This window comes from Dromiciops gliroides, chromosome 2 (assembly GCF_019393635.1).
Source record: "Dromiciops gliroides isolate mDroGli1 chromosome 2, mDroGli1.pri, whole genome shotgun sequence".
NCBI lineage: Eukaryota > Metazoa > Chordata > Mammalia > Microbiotheria > Microbiotheriidae > Dromiciops > Dromiciops gliroides.
The window spans coordinates 143,067,340-143,085,062 of record NC_057862.1 but is presented as its reverse complement, the minus strand read 5'-3'; positions in this window follow the sequence as shown (position 1 = coordinate 143,085,062).

Below are 17,723 nucleotides of genomic sequence, written 5' to 3'. Positions count from 1 at the left end.
AGAATTATATGGAACTTCTGGTATTTTCCACATATATCCTATACATACAGTGAATTAAATAAGATTGTCCTGTACTATTACTGAAGATTTAATATTTTTGAACAATTTATAAAGATACATAATCTAATAAAAAATGTTCCAGGCAGTTAGGAAGACCCGAGTTCAAATCTAAGCCACATGCTAGTTGTGTGACCCTGGGCAAATCACTTGAACACTATCTGCCTCAGTTTCCTCATATGGTAATAATAATAGCACCTAACTTCCAGAGTGGTTGTGATGATAAAATGGGATAATAGTTGTAATGCTGTGCAAACCTTAAAGCACTATGTAAATGCTAGCTATTATTATTATCATCATTATTTACATGCCTCATTATGACATGGAGATGAGCCATAGGTCTCAGAAGGTACATGTATAAGCTCTGTTCTATCCTGTTATTGTTCACTCATTTCAGTCATACCCAACTCTTTGTGACCCCATTTGGGGTTTTCTTGGTTTTCCATTTCCTTCTCCAGATCATTTTACAGAGGAAACTGAGGCAAACAGAGTGAAGTGACTTGCCCAGGATCACACAGCTAGTAAGCGTCTGATGCTAGATTTGAACTCAGGAAGATAAGTCTTCCTGACTCTAGGCCTCACACTATTGACTGTGCTACCTGTATTAGCTCCTATCACATTGGGAAGGCTTTGAGCCTAGTATGTACTAAGAACCAACCTAGCTAAATCCAAAGAGGCTTATATCAAGTTGGCTATAGGTTGATAGACTGTATAGCCACAGTGATTTAAGGAAGCAATCTATTATAGCTCAAACAGGCTATCTATTGATGGAGGAGAGTATGCATCCTAATAAAATCAGATCCTTGGAGTACCCCATATGTATCTGTTGCCTAGCATATGGGAAACATCTCCTAAATATGTTTTATTTGATTTCACACATGCAACATAATCATTATCTTTTGCCCCTGGTCCCATTAACTCTTTTCCCTGTTTTTTCCTCTTTCTGGCGAAACTCTTATGGTCTTCAATTCATTTCAACAAACCTTAAGTGCCTGCTTGATGTAAGGTATTCCTACAGGTTCGTATGAATGTGTTATTGAGAATCCTTGGGTATGTCAGACTCAATAGAAGTATACTAAAAATGCTATCTTCTTGTAACTTTTGCATTCTGGATTAGTTTGAGATTTGATGGGTGAGGGAGACAGGCACTATGTGAGACTCAGATAAATATTTTCAGTATGTTTTTCCCTCCCTTGATTGTCACAGGCTTGTGAGATAGGTAGGACAGTTATTACTGATTTGGTATCACAGAACTATTAAGATATCATTGGAGGCAGCTAGCTGGCACAGTGGATATAGCACTGGCCCTGGATTCAGGAAGACCTGAGTTCAAATCCAGCCTCAGACACTTAACACTTACTAGCTATTTGACCCTGGGCAAGTCACTTAGCCCCAATTGCCTCACCAAAAAAAAAAAAAAAAAGATATCATTGGGGGGCAGCTAGGTGGCACAGTGGATAAAGCACCAGCCCTAGATTCAGGAGGACCTGAGTTCAAATGTGACCTCAGACACTTGACACTTACTAGCTGTATGACCCTGGGCAAGTCACTTAACCCTCATTGCCCCACAAAAAAAGAGATATCATTGGTGTGAGAAAACCTTTCAGCAGGGCAGATGGCAACATTCCAATATCTTGTACCATTTTCATTAGTGTCCTTCCATGACCCCTTCACTGAGCATCCATCCAGTTCACTGGAGACCTTTCTTTGGGTCTTTTAATATCTCAAGGGTACCAAGATATTACCTATGTGGTTCATTTACTATTTTCTGTTCTCACTAAATGACCCACCTATCCCCTTTTCTAGTCTTAATATCTTCTTGGTAATATGTTTTTGCCAGTTATCCTGTAGAAGTAATCATCAACAATGCTACAGCCTGCTTACAATCGCCATATACTTTTCTTTCACCCTTTGGGTCATCTAAAATGATAGCCACAGTCCCAATTTTTTTTATATATGAAGGAACTGAGGCTCAGAGAGGTTATGATTGGCCTACGTACACAGGGATAGGTGAGTGTTTTTTTTTTTTTTTTATTCCTAGTCCAATGCTCTTTCTATTTAAACATGCTGCCTTAAATGCCCTTCCCCCTCACCTGCCACAGACCCACCCTAGTCTCTGTGTGGGAGACTGAGTCGGTGTCAACCATAATGTTCACCTTCAACCTTCCTGTGATTGCTGTCTTGTGATTGCGACCTTCATGTAATTGATTCTGTCCTCTGACCCCTGTGAAAGGTCAACCAAAATCCCCTCTCCACTCTTAATGTTAAGCCTATTCTCCCTTTCCCAAATGTGGTGGACCACTCCTAGGAGTAAATACCCCTTAAATACATCTTTATGATTCCCAGGCCTTACCATCCTGAACTCTGCCCCATGCTGTTTCCTGAATAAAATGCAATCTTGAGAACAGAAGTGTTTGCTTTGTCCTTGTGTTCCTCTCAAGTGGTTGGCACATAGTAAGTACTTAATAGATTCTTTTTCGTTCATTTATTAAACAGAAAATAACTTTCTAGCTTTTAATTTTAAAGATAACAATCTCCCCATAATTGAATTGGACCTGTTGGTAGAAGGCAAATCTCTGTTTCTGCACTTACCCGTTAAAGTGATGCCAGAAGTCCCACAGTAGAATTGTCCCTTGTGGGGCTATTATGTATCCTGAAAGGCCAGTTTAGAAACAGCTTGAGAGATGAAGTATGTTACATGAAGGACATGAGCCAAAGCAGACTTAGCACTTTAGAATACATAGCTCCTTTCCTTAAGCTCAAAGTGGACAACCTTGTTTTCTGTTTTAAGAGTAAATGTAGGGGGCAGCTAGGTGGCGCAGTGGATAAAGCACCAGCCCTGGATTCAGGAGGACCTGAGTTCAAACCTGGTCTCAGATACTTGACACTTACTAGCTGTGTGATCCTGGGCAAGTCACTTAACCCTCACTGCCCCGCCAAAAAAAAAAAAAAGAGTAAATGTATTGGGAGCAGCTAGGTGGCACAGTGAATAAAGCGCCAGCCCTGGATTCAGCAGGACCTGAGTTCAAACCTGGCCTCAGTCACTTGCCGCTTATTAGCTGTGTGACCCTGGGCAAGTCACTTAATCTTCATTGCCCCGCCCCCCCCCAAAAGAGTAAATGTATTCTTGTCTTCTATCCCAGGACAATACCCTATTCTCTTCACAAAATATGTATCTATTGTATCTAGTCTTCTGCCCTGATCCTTGAGATAACTCAAAGGAATGACCCATCTCCTCTGGATTTGTTGTTCAGTCGGTTTTCAAAATGTGTATCTATTGTACCTAGTCTGCTGCCCTGATCCTTTAGATAACTCAGAGAAATGATCCATCTCCCCAGGATTTGTTGTTCAGTCGGTTTTCAGTCATGTCTGGCTCTTCATGACCCATTTTGGGGTTTTCTTGGCAAAGATACTATAGTGGTTTTCCATGTCCTCCAGCTCATTTTACAGATGAAGAAACTGCGGCAAACAGGGTTAAGTAACTTGTCCAGGGTCACACAGCTAGTAAGTGTCTGAGGCCAGATTTGAACTCAGGAAGATGAGTCTTCCTGACTCCAGGATGGGCACACTGCTCCCTCTAAGCTGCCATCTTCCCTGTATAAGAGTTCACATTTACAAAGAGCTTTGCTTACATCCTGTAAAGAGAGTATATTAGATCCACAACGACTGGAGAAAGGGGTTGAATTCTAAATCTTGATGACAACTTCATACCAGGAGATAGCAAGATCTTACATGCAGATTCCATAGCTCAGTCTTCTAACTATGGTTTACACTTTACAGGAGAGGAAAGAGAGCCTCAGAGAAGGTAAGCACCCTACCTGAAGTTATACAGCTAGTATCAAAAGTGGTATTTGAACCCAGGTCTAATAACAGGCTCAGTGCTGTTGCCACTATAACAAGCTGCCTCTCCAGGATCAGACTTTGACTTTTGGCTAGAAGGACAGAGATATTTTTGTTGACTGTGTAGGTATGAGGTTTGAAGGTCTGGAAATAAAACATTCCCATATGTCTAGGCTTTCTCATCTAGTCTAAATAGGCTATCCCCAACTGCAAACCATATCCCTAAAAGTGCATTATAATTGTATGAAAAGAAAAACAATTTCAATTACCATATTAAAATATATTTTATTATAAAATTGGGGGTTTGCATTTTTTCAATTCAAATGAAGATATATTATTCATTTTAAAAAATACTAGGGGCAGCTAGGTGGCGCAGTGGATAAAGCACTGGCCCTGGATTCAGGAGGACCTGAGTTCAAATCTGGCCTCAGGCACTTAACACTTACTAGTTGTGTGACCCTGGGCAAGTCACTTAACCCCAATTGCCCCGCAAAAAAAAAAAAAAAAACCAAATGAACCAAAAGTGTTCTCAGTATATTCCAGCTGTACTTGAGAAGTGTCATAAGCCACATGCATCCCATGGGCCAAGTCCAACACCTCTGCTCTAGGCTACTCTCTCAGACTAAGTTGCAGCACTGACAGACTAAGTTGACATTGATGGGCAAAGGGAGGGTTTCTCCCCTGGAAATTCCCCATACCAATGAAATCCCAGGTTCTGTCTTGATTCCATTACTTCAGTTACTTTTCTCATTCTTCCAAACTTCCTAAAATTTGTACACCAAGCACAATCACAGGCTATGCTCAATTATTATTTTAAAAACATTTCAGAGAAAAATTTGCCTTTTGAGAACTAATGTGGTATCAGGTCAGTATCTAGAGAGCTGAATGAGATAATCTCAGAAGGCCCTACCAAGTCTAGACTTCAACGACAGATAGATTTTTCACACTAAACGCTTCCCCACCCTGCCATTCTTTCTTGGTGGGAGATGAAGCGAGAAAATCATAAAAAGAGCGTTGGGCTAGAGTCAAAAAGACCTGAATTCTGTCCCCAACTAGCTGGTAATATGGGAAAGGCTAGTTTCTTCATATGACAAATGAAGCAGCTACTCAAGGGGATCTGGAAGATGCTTTTAGTTCTAAGTATTTAGGATTTTATAATTACAATTACATTCATGCATAGGCATAAATTCTATCCTGTCTGGGTAATAATGCCTTCTATGTGTCAGTAGGGACATGGGCTAGACCTGTGACTTCAGGTGAGGAAATTACCCCTACCAATACAGCTTGCCTCCTTCTCTACAACAGTTTTTAGTAAGATGTTTATTTAGATCACTTAAAGGCTATATGACTTAGCCAAAGGTACAAAGCCAGCATGTGTCAGGTAGGACTTAAACCCAGGTTTTCCTGGCTTTGAAGCTGGTTCTTTACCTCCTACCCACCTGGTGCCTCTTGTATCAATGCTCTCTTTATTTCTTAACAAGAATACCTTTCCAGATACACCAGCCAGAAAAAAAATCCCAAAAGAACACATAATGCTGAAACAGATACTATTGCTTTGAGGCAACAAGTTGGCACTATGGATACAGCACTTTCTTTTTTCTTTTTCTTTTTTCTTTTTTTTTTTTTGGTGAGGCAATTGGGGTAAAGTGACTTGCCTAGGGTCACACAGCTAGTAAGCATCAAATGTCTGAGGTCAAATTTGAACTCAGGTCTTCCTGAATCCAGGGCTGGTGCTCTATCCACTGCGCCACCTAGCTGCCCCTGATATAGCACTTCTTTCTTAATGGAGTCAAGAAGACCTAAATTCAGATACTTAGTAGCTGTTCAACCCTGAGCAAGTCACTTAATCCCCATTTGCCTCTGCTTCCTTATCTGTTAAATAGGAATAATAATAGCACCTACCTCCCATGGTTGTTGTCATGATCAAATGAGATAATAATTGTATAGCACTTAGCACAGTGCCTGGCACATAGTGAGTGCTACATAAATATTAGATAAAATTATTTTTTATTATTATTAAACAGATATTACTGTTGGATAGATACCAGTGGATAGAGCATTAGTCCGAGAGTCAGGAAGACTTGAATTCAAATCCAACCTCAGACTCTGTGTGACCCTAGGCAAGTCATTTAACCAATATCTGCCTCAGTTTCCTCAACTGTAAAATGGGGATAATAGAACTTTAACCTATCTCCTAGGGCTATTATGAGAATCAAATAATATTTGTACAGCATTTAGCACAGTCCCAAGCATACATTCATTGCTTAATAAATGTTTGATTGATTGCTTAACCAAAGCCCTGAGGTGAGAATACCTGAGCTTAACTATACTGGAGATCACAGAGTTTCAGGTTTCAATCTGTAGTGGACTTGTTGCATCACAGCATGTACATCATATATTGACATGTCCCCAAGTGACTTCAAACAGAAACTCTAGCAAACAGAACCATAGTTACAGAAATATATTCTAGAGGGCATAAGTCATTTCAGATATCTAAAGGTCAGGTGAGAACTAAACTTCATTGCCATTTTGCCTTGCAGACACTTCTTCCCTAACTTTTAGAAGATTCCCTGTGTAGACTACCATTTATTGACCTTAAATCTGCATGATCACTTCCTGTCCTTTGGTAAACTGACTTTACTGATAAGTAATAACTTAATGAATAACTAGGAGCTTTAACTATTGTTCTGGCTAAATCACTAGGAATTTAAGAACTCAGAAAGTAAATCACTAAGACAATTACAGATCTCCTTAACAATCCAAGACAATAAGAAAATATCTGAAGCACTTTGAAAAGCCTCTTCTGTGTTTGAGATATATGTAGGGAAAAAAATGCTTCCATTATCAAACAGCATCTAAATCTGAATTTCATAGATTTCATATGTCTACCAAGCACCCTGAGGAATTAAATAAATTAAGTCATAGGGTGAAAAGTATAGCAGACCTTGGAGGTCACCTTGTTCAACTAGACCAATTTACAGATGAGGAAATGAAGCCCAGAGAAATTAAATGATTCATCCCAAGGTCCTGCAGGTAGTAAGTGACAGAGTTGGAGACATGAACCCAGATCTGACTCTAATTCCAAGAGCCTTTTCATTGTACCACAATATAACCATGAATACAATTAACTATTTTTTTTTGCTTTTCACATTTAACACATTTAATAAATGTTTATGAGAGGGAGCATTCCTCCCTTATGTTGTTATAACTATGCTACTTAGAAACCATTATTTTGGGGGCAGCTAGGTGGCACAATGGATAAAGCACCCGCCCTGGATTCAGGAGGACCTGAGTTCATATTCGACCTCTGACACTTCACACTGACTAGCTGGGCCTCTGGTTCCCCATCTGTTAACTGAAGATGATAATACTTGAACTGTCTTCTTCACAAGGTTGCTATGATGAAAATTATTTGTGTATCTTAATTCATGATATGAATGTGAGTCATGATAAACAGTGTGACATCTCCACAAAAGCTTAACTCTAATGTCACCTCATGGTGGGGAGATGATCCTAAATTCTCAACTATGCCAGCTGGGTTTTACCAACACCTGGTAAAACCAGACCTAGTCACTGATCTTGTGTGCTATTTAAGGACAGACTGAGCCTAAATAAAGAAAAGGTTATCACCAGTAGGTTATCCAAGGCAACCCATGAAACAAAGAAACATGAAATGGCCCTCAATCCTGTGTGACTCCGTTTGGCTTCTGCAATGTTGGTGGCAAAATAGTGGTGGGAAAGGGATATGTGACAAAGAGTGCTAAGAATCTCTTGATTTGGTAAATATTTACAATGGTTAAAATTATATTTATAATGTGACATTCTTAACCAACAACCAATAATTTGACATACATACTACTAGAGGAACTGAACTGTATAAATACTGAAATAAAAGCATAAGAAAAAAAGAAGACTAATTGGATACTGATCAGCTAGATGGCTCACAAGTTCTCTTTGGAAAAGAAAATAAAGTAATAGATAGAATTAGTTTTGTTGCATTGCCAAAGGTAAAAAGAGACATTCTTTCATCCTTCTCATTCCACCTTGAACTGAGCATAGTTAGTACACAGGCAAAAAAAAAAGACTATGAAAATAACTGCAGTTTGTGCACTAGTATTTGTTGTAACTCTCACAAAATCCTACCTCATTGCCTTATTGTGGCATAAAGGTGATTCTAAGTTCTTGAAGGCTAGGCCTGCAGGGCATACTCTCTGGCACTTTCTATTACTCTGGAAGATTCCATATGACTGACAACAGACAAACTCCATTTCCTGAAGACCACCCTAGCTAACTGTGGAAAGGCATGTCAGCAGTAGGCTAGCCATTTGGTAGAGGAGAAGGAACAGGAGGAGGAGCAGGAGCAGGAGGAAGATGAGGAGGAGAAAAAAGAGAAAGTGGAAAAAAAGAAAGAGAAGGAGGAGGCAAAAGAGGAAAAGGAGAGGGAAAAGAAAGAAAAATGATGACAAAAATATATGGTAAACAATTAGAAGATCTTAATCCTTAACTTTTTAAGTAAATAAGTAATAATCAGAACTAGTAATGGACAAAAGGGATAATTTTATCCAGAATTTTAACTTGAATAAATCAATGGCCACAACAAGGGGACTAACAGAGTTCAGAAAGTACCTTAGCAAACATCTGACTTACTCGCTAAACTGAATAAGAAATGGAAAATAAAGGCAACACAAAGCTGAAATATAAACTTGTTTATAAATAACAAAGAAGTATAATATACAAGAGCAATGGCATCTCATGAAAAGCAGAGAAGAATTGAAACTAAAACTAGTTTAAAGAAAGAATGGCAAGATATCCAACCAAGCAAATTTGTACTTAAGGGTATTCATAGATGAAAACGGATACCAAAAAAAGTGTAAATGATCTGCAAAAATTGTTATAACAGACTATTTTCTCCAGCAAGGACAGTGTCACCACTAAACTTGAACTTCAAAATCACAGTTCCAAATGTAATTATAGAGGAAGTAGAAATAGCACTAAGGAGAATAAAAATGGGAAAAGCTAGTTTGGACAAAGTGTATATAGAGGCAATCTATGCTTTAGATGGTACAATTGTGAGGACTCTGCGGGACCAATATACATGACATTTGAAGAAGTAGAAGATACAAAAGATGTGGGGGGAAATTTCAGGCTTTATTAATACCTAATAAAGGCAATGAAGAGAACATCAATAATTACTGATCTGTAGATCAGTACTTTCCCATCTAAACAAAATCTTTGAGTGTCACACACACACACACACACACACACACATACACACACAAATCAAAGGCACCATCAATAAAAGTATTAGTAGGAGACAAGCAGACTTTCAAAATCAATATTCAACAATGGACCACATCTTTGCCATTTCATAATTAACTGGAAGATATAGATAATAAAAGATCCCATTGTGCATATTGTTTGCTGACAACAAAAAAGAACTTAGCTTGTTTACACAGGAAAAACCAAGTGAAACTAAAGTTTCTTTTGTCAAGATTTTAACATTCAATTTGAAGGACACCCTATACAACGATCTCTCGGTATGTATATCTGGAACAGATAATAGAGATGGACAATGATTTTAGCTAGGAGTTGAAGAGGGGGGAGGAAAATGGCTTGGATTGCCCATAGGAAATTGCAAAGCTCCTTCAATTTTACCAATTTTCTATACAAACCAAAGGCCATCTTGTTAAGGGTAATATTCTACCAGTGTTGCTATAATGACAAGGAGACAAAAATACAACTATTTCCAAATAACTAAACATGAATATTATCTAGAGGGCAAAGGAGAAACACATTGTACATGTGAGCAGACTGTAATACATAACCAAAGAACTTCAAAAGAGAAAAGGAACAAAAGGTATCATAAAAGAATGATATGACAGGAAGAAAGGATGGTTTCTTCCATGAGGGATGATAGTTGAACAGCCAGAGTGCTCTACTGGTACCTTTGTAATGCCAGGATAAAGCAAGGCCTCCAACAGATGGGATGAATCCCCTATGACAAATTTATGGGAGAACATGGACAAGAGTTATATGGAAGAATATGGATATGAGTTGAACAAGGTGGGCAGCCATGGATAAGTTTGAGCTCCATCAATGAAAGGAAATTCTGAATTGATGAGATCACAAATTGATTTGAATATTTGTAGAGGATAAGAAAGAAGAGAAATTCTACAAAGTGCTTGTTATGATCCTGGCATTTGAATCAGTGATTCCAAAGCAAAAGAAAGACGAGAAGACTTTGTTAAAAACTGATTCAGTGGGGCGGCTAGGTGGCGCAGTGGATAAAGCACCGGCCCTGGATTCAGGAGTACCTGAGTTCAAATCCGGCCTCAGACACTTGACACTTACTAGCTGTGTGACCCTGGGCAAGTCACTTAACCCCCATTGCCCCGCAAAAAAAAAAAAGAAATCAAAAACTGATTCAGTAAAGTTAAAAAGCATTTATGAAGAACTTACTACTATGAGGTAAGAACTAAGCTAAGCACTAAGGATAAAAAGAAAAGCAAAAATAATTCTGCTTTCAAAGAGCTCAACATGCAAATAACTATGTACAAACAGAACTGATGGTCCTCAGGGTGCTGCCGCTCCAGCTTCCTTGGGCTAACTTTCCAACTGGTAGCAGCTGGCCATCAGTCAGGAGAAAGATTAGGGCTGGATAAATGGATCTGAGAATCATCTGCATAGGGATAATAACTATATGCATTGATACTGGCTGATAAGACCAGCAAGTAAAATAAAATAAAGGGAGAAGAGAAGTCCTGGAGCACACCCATGGTTAGCAGGCATGACTTAAATGAAGATTCAGCAAAGGAGACTGGCAAGGAATTGTTAGACAGGTAGGAGTAGAACCAGGAGAAAAACATTTTAGAAAAGCCTAGAAAGAAGAGACTATCGAGAAATGGGTTATTCCCAAGCTTCAGAGAGGGTAAGAAGGATGAGGCCTGAGAAAAAGCCATTAGATTTAGCAATTAGATTATTATTCATTTTGGAGAGAACAGTTTCAGTCAAATGATGAGGTGAAAAAATAAATTAAAGAGGGTTCAGAAAAGAATAAGAGGTGAGTGAATGGAAGTCCCCATTGTAGAAAATATTCTCAAGGAGTTGAACCATGATAGGGAAAAAAAGATATAGGACAAGAATTAACAGGGATGGACAGAACAAGTGAGAGTTTTTTGAGACTGAGAGACATGGGAGTCTTTTGGGGTAGCAAGGGAACAGCCAGTAGACAGAAAGAGACTGAAGATTAGTGAGAGACTGGGGGTAAGAAAGGGGTATTCTGTTGTAAAAGATGGGGACAAATGGGATCGAGTGCATACATAGGATTTTGCCTTGGCAATAACAATGACCACATAATTTTATCACCAAAAAGGCAATCAAGAAGACATTTGTAACACCTAACCCAAATGCTTACTTTCTCATCTCCATTCCATCTTTACAAAAATAATCACATATATCAAAGATATCCTTAATGAGAATATTGAGAAGGAAATAAGTAAGCATTTGCATATCACATGTCATTTCACATTTACATAGTTGACTGAAAGGGGAAGAGAATATAGATTTCCATCGAATTTATTATGTGTTGGTCATGAAAAAGCCTTTGACTTATACTTCCTTGACTGACAGAACCATAGAATTATCTTTGTTCATATTGAACCCTAGATTACATATCAATATCAAATGAGACATAAAATAAGGTTAAAAAGTTCACATTAAGAGGCAGCTAGGTGGCACAATGGATAGAGCACTGGCCCTGGATTCAGGAAGACCTGAGTTCAAATCTGACCTCAGACATTTAACACTTACTAGCTGTGTGACCCTGGGCAAGTCGCTTAACCCCAATTGCTTCACAAAAGAAAAAATAAAGTTCACATTAAGTGTTTGTACCAGTTGAGGACAATGTCCTAGGAAGAGCCCAAAGTGTAGGAGCATTCCCTATCCCTATGGTAAGGTCCTCCAAGTTCTCCTGTATGTGGGATGACATGGTACTGATTGCAAAAAGCTCTGAAATCCTACAGGACTTCTCTAGTGAAGTCCACAACCACACAAGAGATTGCTTAATAGTTCATCCATCAGGTGGCCTAAAAATGAAGACTGAGACAAATTTTTGATATGGCCAATGTGGAATTTTTTATTATGCATATTTGTTCAAAGGACTTCTTTTTCTTTTCCCAAATTGTTAATAGGAAATTTTAAAAAACACTCACAGGAAAAATCAAATGGATACAGATTGGGAGAAAAAGAATAGATTGGCTTGCATTTGAGAAAATTAATACACAAAGCATTTTTGATTATTGGGAAAAATCATCTTCTGATGAATCAAAAGTATGAGTTGTCCAAAGGGAGAGATACAACATGGGTACAAGTAAGGTATGGCATATCAACAATACTGGCTTGTGCCTAAGGAGCACCATAATTGAGATCATCCAGGAAATGTATTAATGGAAAAGGAGATCAGTCATGTGTTGACAATGAGGGATAACAGATGAGTAGCCCCAGTGTCATAATGGTACCCAGGTAATGTTAAAAGACTTAAAAGAGGACAGATTTTCTTTGGAAGATTTAATTGCAAACAGTAAGAAAGCATGGACATGGGTTGTGATCTATACTATGGAATGAGAGGTGAATTTGATGAGATCACAGATCCATTGAGATAACAACAACAATGACAAGAAGAAGAGACCAGAATTTATTGATCAATTCAGAAATCATGCAAGGAAATGGTATGGAATGGTGGAAATGGTAAGGAATGATGGTCCAACACATCACCATTACATGTTGCAAAAATTTAGTACCTACCAAATGTCTAACAAAATATTACCTTGGTATCTAGAATTGTATATTGGAAGCTCTCCATCTGTCACAAACTAGCAGATAGCAAATCCCCATGGTATAAAGACAAGCTTCAAAGTATGTATGAGAATTCAACAAATAAATTGTACCTCTGGAGTCAGAGCATTATTACAGACAAAACAGTTGCCCACAATTACCCCAAAATAACAGTGATCCATAAAAATTTATGTACAATTTAAAAAAATTGTGACTCAGAAAGTATCCAAATACAGTGTTTAAAAAGCATAATAAAGCATTCAGGACCTGGAGACAGGAAGACCTGAGTTTATATTTGGCCTCAGACACTTACTAGCTGTGTGACCCTGGGAAAGTCACTTAATATTTGTTTGCCTCAGTTTCTTCATCCTTAAAATGGAGATAAAAATAGTACCTACTGCCCAGAGTCGTGGTGAGGATCAGATAATAACTGTAAAGCACTTAGCACTGTGCCTAACACATAATAAGCACTACATAAATGTTAGCTACTATTAGGTGTTATTATTAGCTATACAAATTTGAAGATTTACTTTTCAAAGAAGAGGAAAGGACTAGTGGATCTGGATCAGAACTCAAACTCAGAACTTCCTGATTTAAAGTCCAGTTCTGTAATGTCTATGCCATACTGCTTCTTGGAGGTAGAGGGGAAGGAGGTAGTGACCCTCTAATTCGGGTTATTTTCAGGTTATCCAGAAGGACAGCATGTGCTTATGATACCAATTTTGGTTTTGGTTTCATGGTTCTGGCAAAATTATGAAGCCATTCATCAATCAAGCAATCAATAAACATTCATTAAGCATCTACAATGTACTAAGCACTGGGGATACAAAAAGCAGCAAAAGATAGTACCTGCTCTCAAGAAGCTTAGAATCTAATGGGGGAGACAACATGCAAACAAATATATACAAGGCAAGTTAGAAACAGGATAAATAGAAAGGAAAAGCACTGGAATTTAGAAGGCTTAGGGAAGGCTTTCTATATAGAAGTTGGACTTTTAGTTGGGACTTAAAAGAAACCAGGGAGGTAAGTAGCTGGAGCAGAGGAGGGAGATCATTCCAGGCATGGAGCACAGCCAGAGAAAATTCCTGGATAGAGTTTATGAAATAATCAGGTGGCTAAAATTATACATTAGAAACTTGGTATCTTTAATAAACTAACAGATAGGGGGCAGCTAGGTGGAGCAGTGGATAAAACACTGGCCCTGGATTCAGGGGGACCTGAGTTCAAATCTGGCCTCAGACACTTGACACTTATTAGCTGTATGACCCTGGGCAAGTCACTTAACCCTCATTGCCCTGCCAAAAAATTTTTTTTTAAAAATAAATAAACTAACAGATAGCAAATGCCAGTGCTTCAGAATATCCTTGAGAATCCAACAAATAAACTTAAATGGAACTAGAGTATCATCACAGACATCTGTTGTCATGGTTACCTGGGCATAATAGTGACCTAAAAATTTTAAGAACAAATTTTTAATCGATGTAGCCATACCAAATGTTCATCACCTTCAAATCCTGTGTAATGAAAAGCTCTTAAAATATAGAGACCAAGCAGAAGAAATAATAATCATCGGAATAAGTTGAAATACATGTCATCTCCATGCTACTGAAGTCATTCCAAAGTGACAGTCAACCTAAAGAAGATGAATTTACACCCAACACATCCAATTACAACATAACCAGATTAACTGTGCCAAAATTAGCCAAACATCAAAAATCAAAGAATAATAATAGAATAGTGATTATTCCCAGGACTGTTTCTGCATGAACTTTTTTGGAGTATAAGATGAGAAGAATGAGAATAATAATTATAGCTCACATTCATTGAGCATTTTACAGTTTGCAAAGCACTTTCCAGAAATCATCTCATTTGACCCTCACAAGAACCTGGTAAGTTGGTTGAGGTACATGCTACTATCCCCATTTAATAACTAAAGAAACTGAAGATCAGAGAAATTAAGGGATTTGTCCAAGGGTCACATGGGTATCTGGGTCAAGACTCATACCCAGGACTTTCTGATTTAAAGTTCAGTTCTGCAACTGGAGGAGAAGGAAGAGGAGGAGGGGGAGGGTGGGAAGGGGAGGAGGAGGAGATCACCAAAAAGTCAATCTGTTGGAGGAGATGGGATGCAATGGCATCACTTGAACAAAAAGAAGAGGTTCAAAACACAGAGAATTTAAAAACAAAACTCAACTTTTTTAAAACACAAAAAGGGGAATGTAACCTTTCCATATATTGGCTCATGTAATAAATAAAGGGGAAAAAAACTGTTGTGAAGTATTTTACATCGTGAAGTATTACATCCAATGTAGTTCCAATTTTAAAATAATTATTGAGTTGGCAATCACATATTCCTAAACAGAGTGGCTGTTAGATTTTAAATAAAGTGATCTGAGAATATAACTAAAAATTAAATATGTGTTACTTGGTAACACTTTTGGGGGTTTTGGGTTTGATTTTGTTTTTCTTCTGGTTTTTTAATCCTGATGTAACATGTAATAACAGACTGAGTATTTTATTTTTATTTTTTAGCAAATAAAATCATTTAACCTAGCTGATTGGAACCAGAAATCAGAAAAGGCATACACAGATGAGAATATATAGCAGACTATACATTGTGAGCAAGATATCTCAGCTCAACTGAGAGTCCTAGATCTCACCCAAAGGGAAATTCCTCAAAGTTTCTAGGGTAATAAGTTGGGAATAGGGACATGCTTAAGGTACTAGCTCCTTTATGTGTCAGCGTCTTCCTAGAGTCTTTCTCTCCCTTCAAGGACCTGAAGAGAGTCTGCAACTGCATGTCTTCTTTCTCAAAGCTTGAAAACAGAAAGGACTGAGGGACTGGAAAGATGGCGTTACCCTCCACAGTAATAAAAAAGGTAGGAGTTGGGGGGGGGGGGGTTAGGGGAGAGAAATAATGAGTTATGTTGTGGACACATTGAGTTTAAGATATTTAACATGATCTCTTTTCTCTTTCAAGGTTTTGCAAATTCCACCCCTCACGAAGGCACAGATCATTGAGTAATCAATCTCTACCAGTAAAGAAAGTCTTTTGCAACTGGGCTTTGAGCCTCAGGTTATATTCCTTTTCAAGGATGCAGTCCCTTGCAAAAATCATACATCTGTTTCCTTAAGGGGTAGTCTCCAGCAGAAGAGTTTAAATACAAGGAGATAAACTGAGATAAAGAAATAAGGGGGGGGGCAGCTGGATGGCGCAGTGGATAGAGCACCAGCCCTGGAGTCAGGAGTACCTGAGTTCAAATCCGGCCTCAGACACTTAACACTTACTAGCTGTGTGACCCTGGGCAAGTCACTTAACCCCAATTGCCTCACTAAAAAATAAATAAATAAATAAAAATTAAAAAAAGAAATAAGAGAGGGCAGCTAGGTGGCACAGTGGATAAAGCACCAGCCTTGGATTCAGGAGGACCTGAGTTCAAATCTGACCTCAGACACTTGACACTTAGTCTGTGTGACCCTGGGCAAGTCACTTAACCCTCATTGCCCTGCAAAAAAAAAAAAAAAGGGAGAACTTTGCTTTCTGGCTTCTCAATACCTTTGTGAAGTAGGTAAAGTAAGACTTTGGTACATTTAAGAACATGTTACTTCTGTAGAACTGTATGGAATCATAGCTCTACACCTGGGAAGCATTTTAGAGGTTTTCTAGTCCAGGCCCCTCATTTTATAGATGATGAAACAGCAGCAGCCCAGAGAAGTAAAGTGAGTTGCCCAATATCACAAGTAGTCAGTTAAAGAACTGAGATTTGAATCCAGGGCTTCAAAATCCACAGTGAGTACTCTTTCCTATTGTGTAATGTTTTCCTCGGCCTCCCATTTCTTTCTTTTTTAAAATAATAAACATTTTTATTTATAGTTTGGGGTTCCAATTTTTATCCCTTCTTCCTTCCCTTCCCCCCCCCTTTAGGTGGTAAGAAATCAGATATGGATTATACAAGTATGATTATGTAAAACATTACTATATTAGTCATTTTGTAGAAGAAAAGTGGAATAAAAGAAAAAAATGAAAGAAAGTGAAAAGTAGCATGCGTCAGACTGTGTTCTATCAATATCAGTTCTTTCTTTGGAGGTAGATAGTATATTTCATCAATAGTCCTTTGGGATTGTCTTGGATCATTGCATTGTTGAGAATAGTTAAGTTGCAGTTCTTCATCAAACAATATTGCTGTCTCTGTGCACAATGTTCTCTTGGTTCTGCTCACTTCACTATATATAAGTTCATATAAGTCTTTCCAGGCTTTTCTGAAATCATCATGCTTATCATTTCTTATAGCTCAATAATATTCCATCACCTTCATAAACCACAGCTTGTTTAGCCATTCCCCTATTGATGGACATTCCTTTGATTTCCTGTTTTTAGCTACCACAAAAAGAGCTGCTATACATATTTTTGTATGTATACGAATTTCTCTTTTTGGAGATGTCTTTGGGATATAAACCTAGCAGTGGTGTTGCTGGATCAAAGGGTATGCACAGTTCTATAGCCCTTTGGGCATAGTTCCAAATTGCTTTCCAGGATGGTTGGATCTCTTCACCAACATTGGATTAGTGTCCCAGCTTTCCTACATTCCCCCTAACATCCAATGTTTTCCATTTTTGTTATATTTGCCACTCTGATATAGCCTCCCATTTCTAAACTCTTCCCCTTTTTTTGGGGGCTGGGGTGGGGGGTTCTCCCCTATCCTTTACCTTTATTATTCTCTCCTCTCTGTCTCTCTCTGTCTCTGTTTCTCAATTTGATTTTTAAAAAACAATCTGATTGTTATGTATTTCTTAAATGATGGTCCAAAAAGCAGTAGTAAGCTTTCTATCATAGGTGCCTCTTTCCTAGCCATTTAGTACAATGTTTTTTAAATTCTTTGAGAAAAAGGGAGTATTTAATTTCTTTATATCTGTATCCTCATCATTTAACATAGTTCATGACATACAGTTGGCACATAATAAATGATTGGTGAATAAATTTAAATCGATGTTAC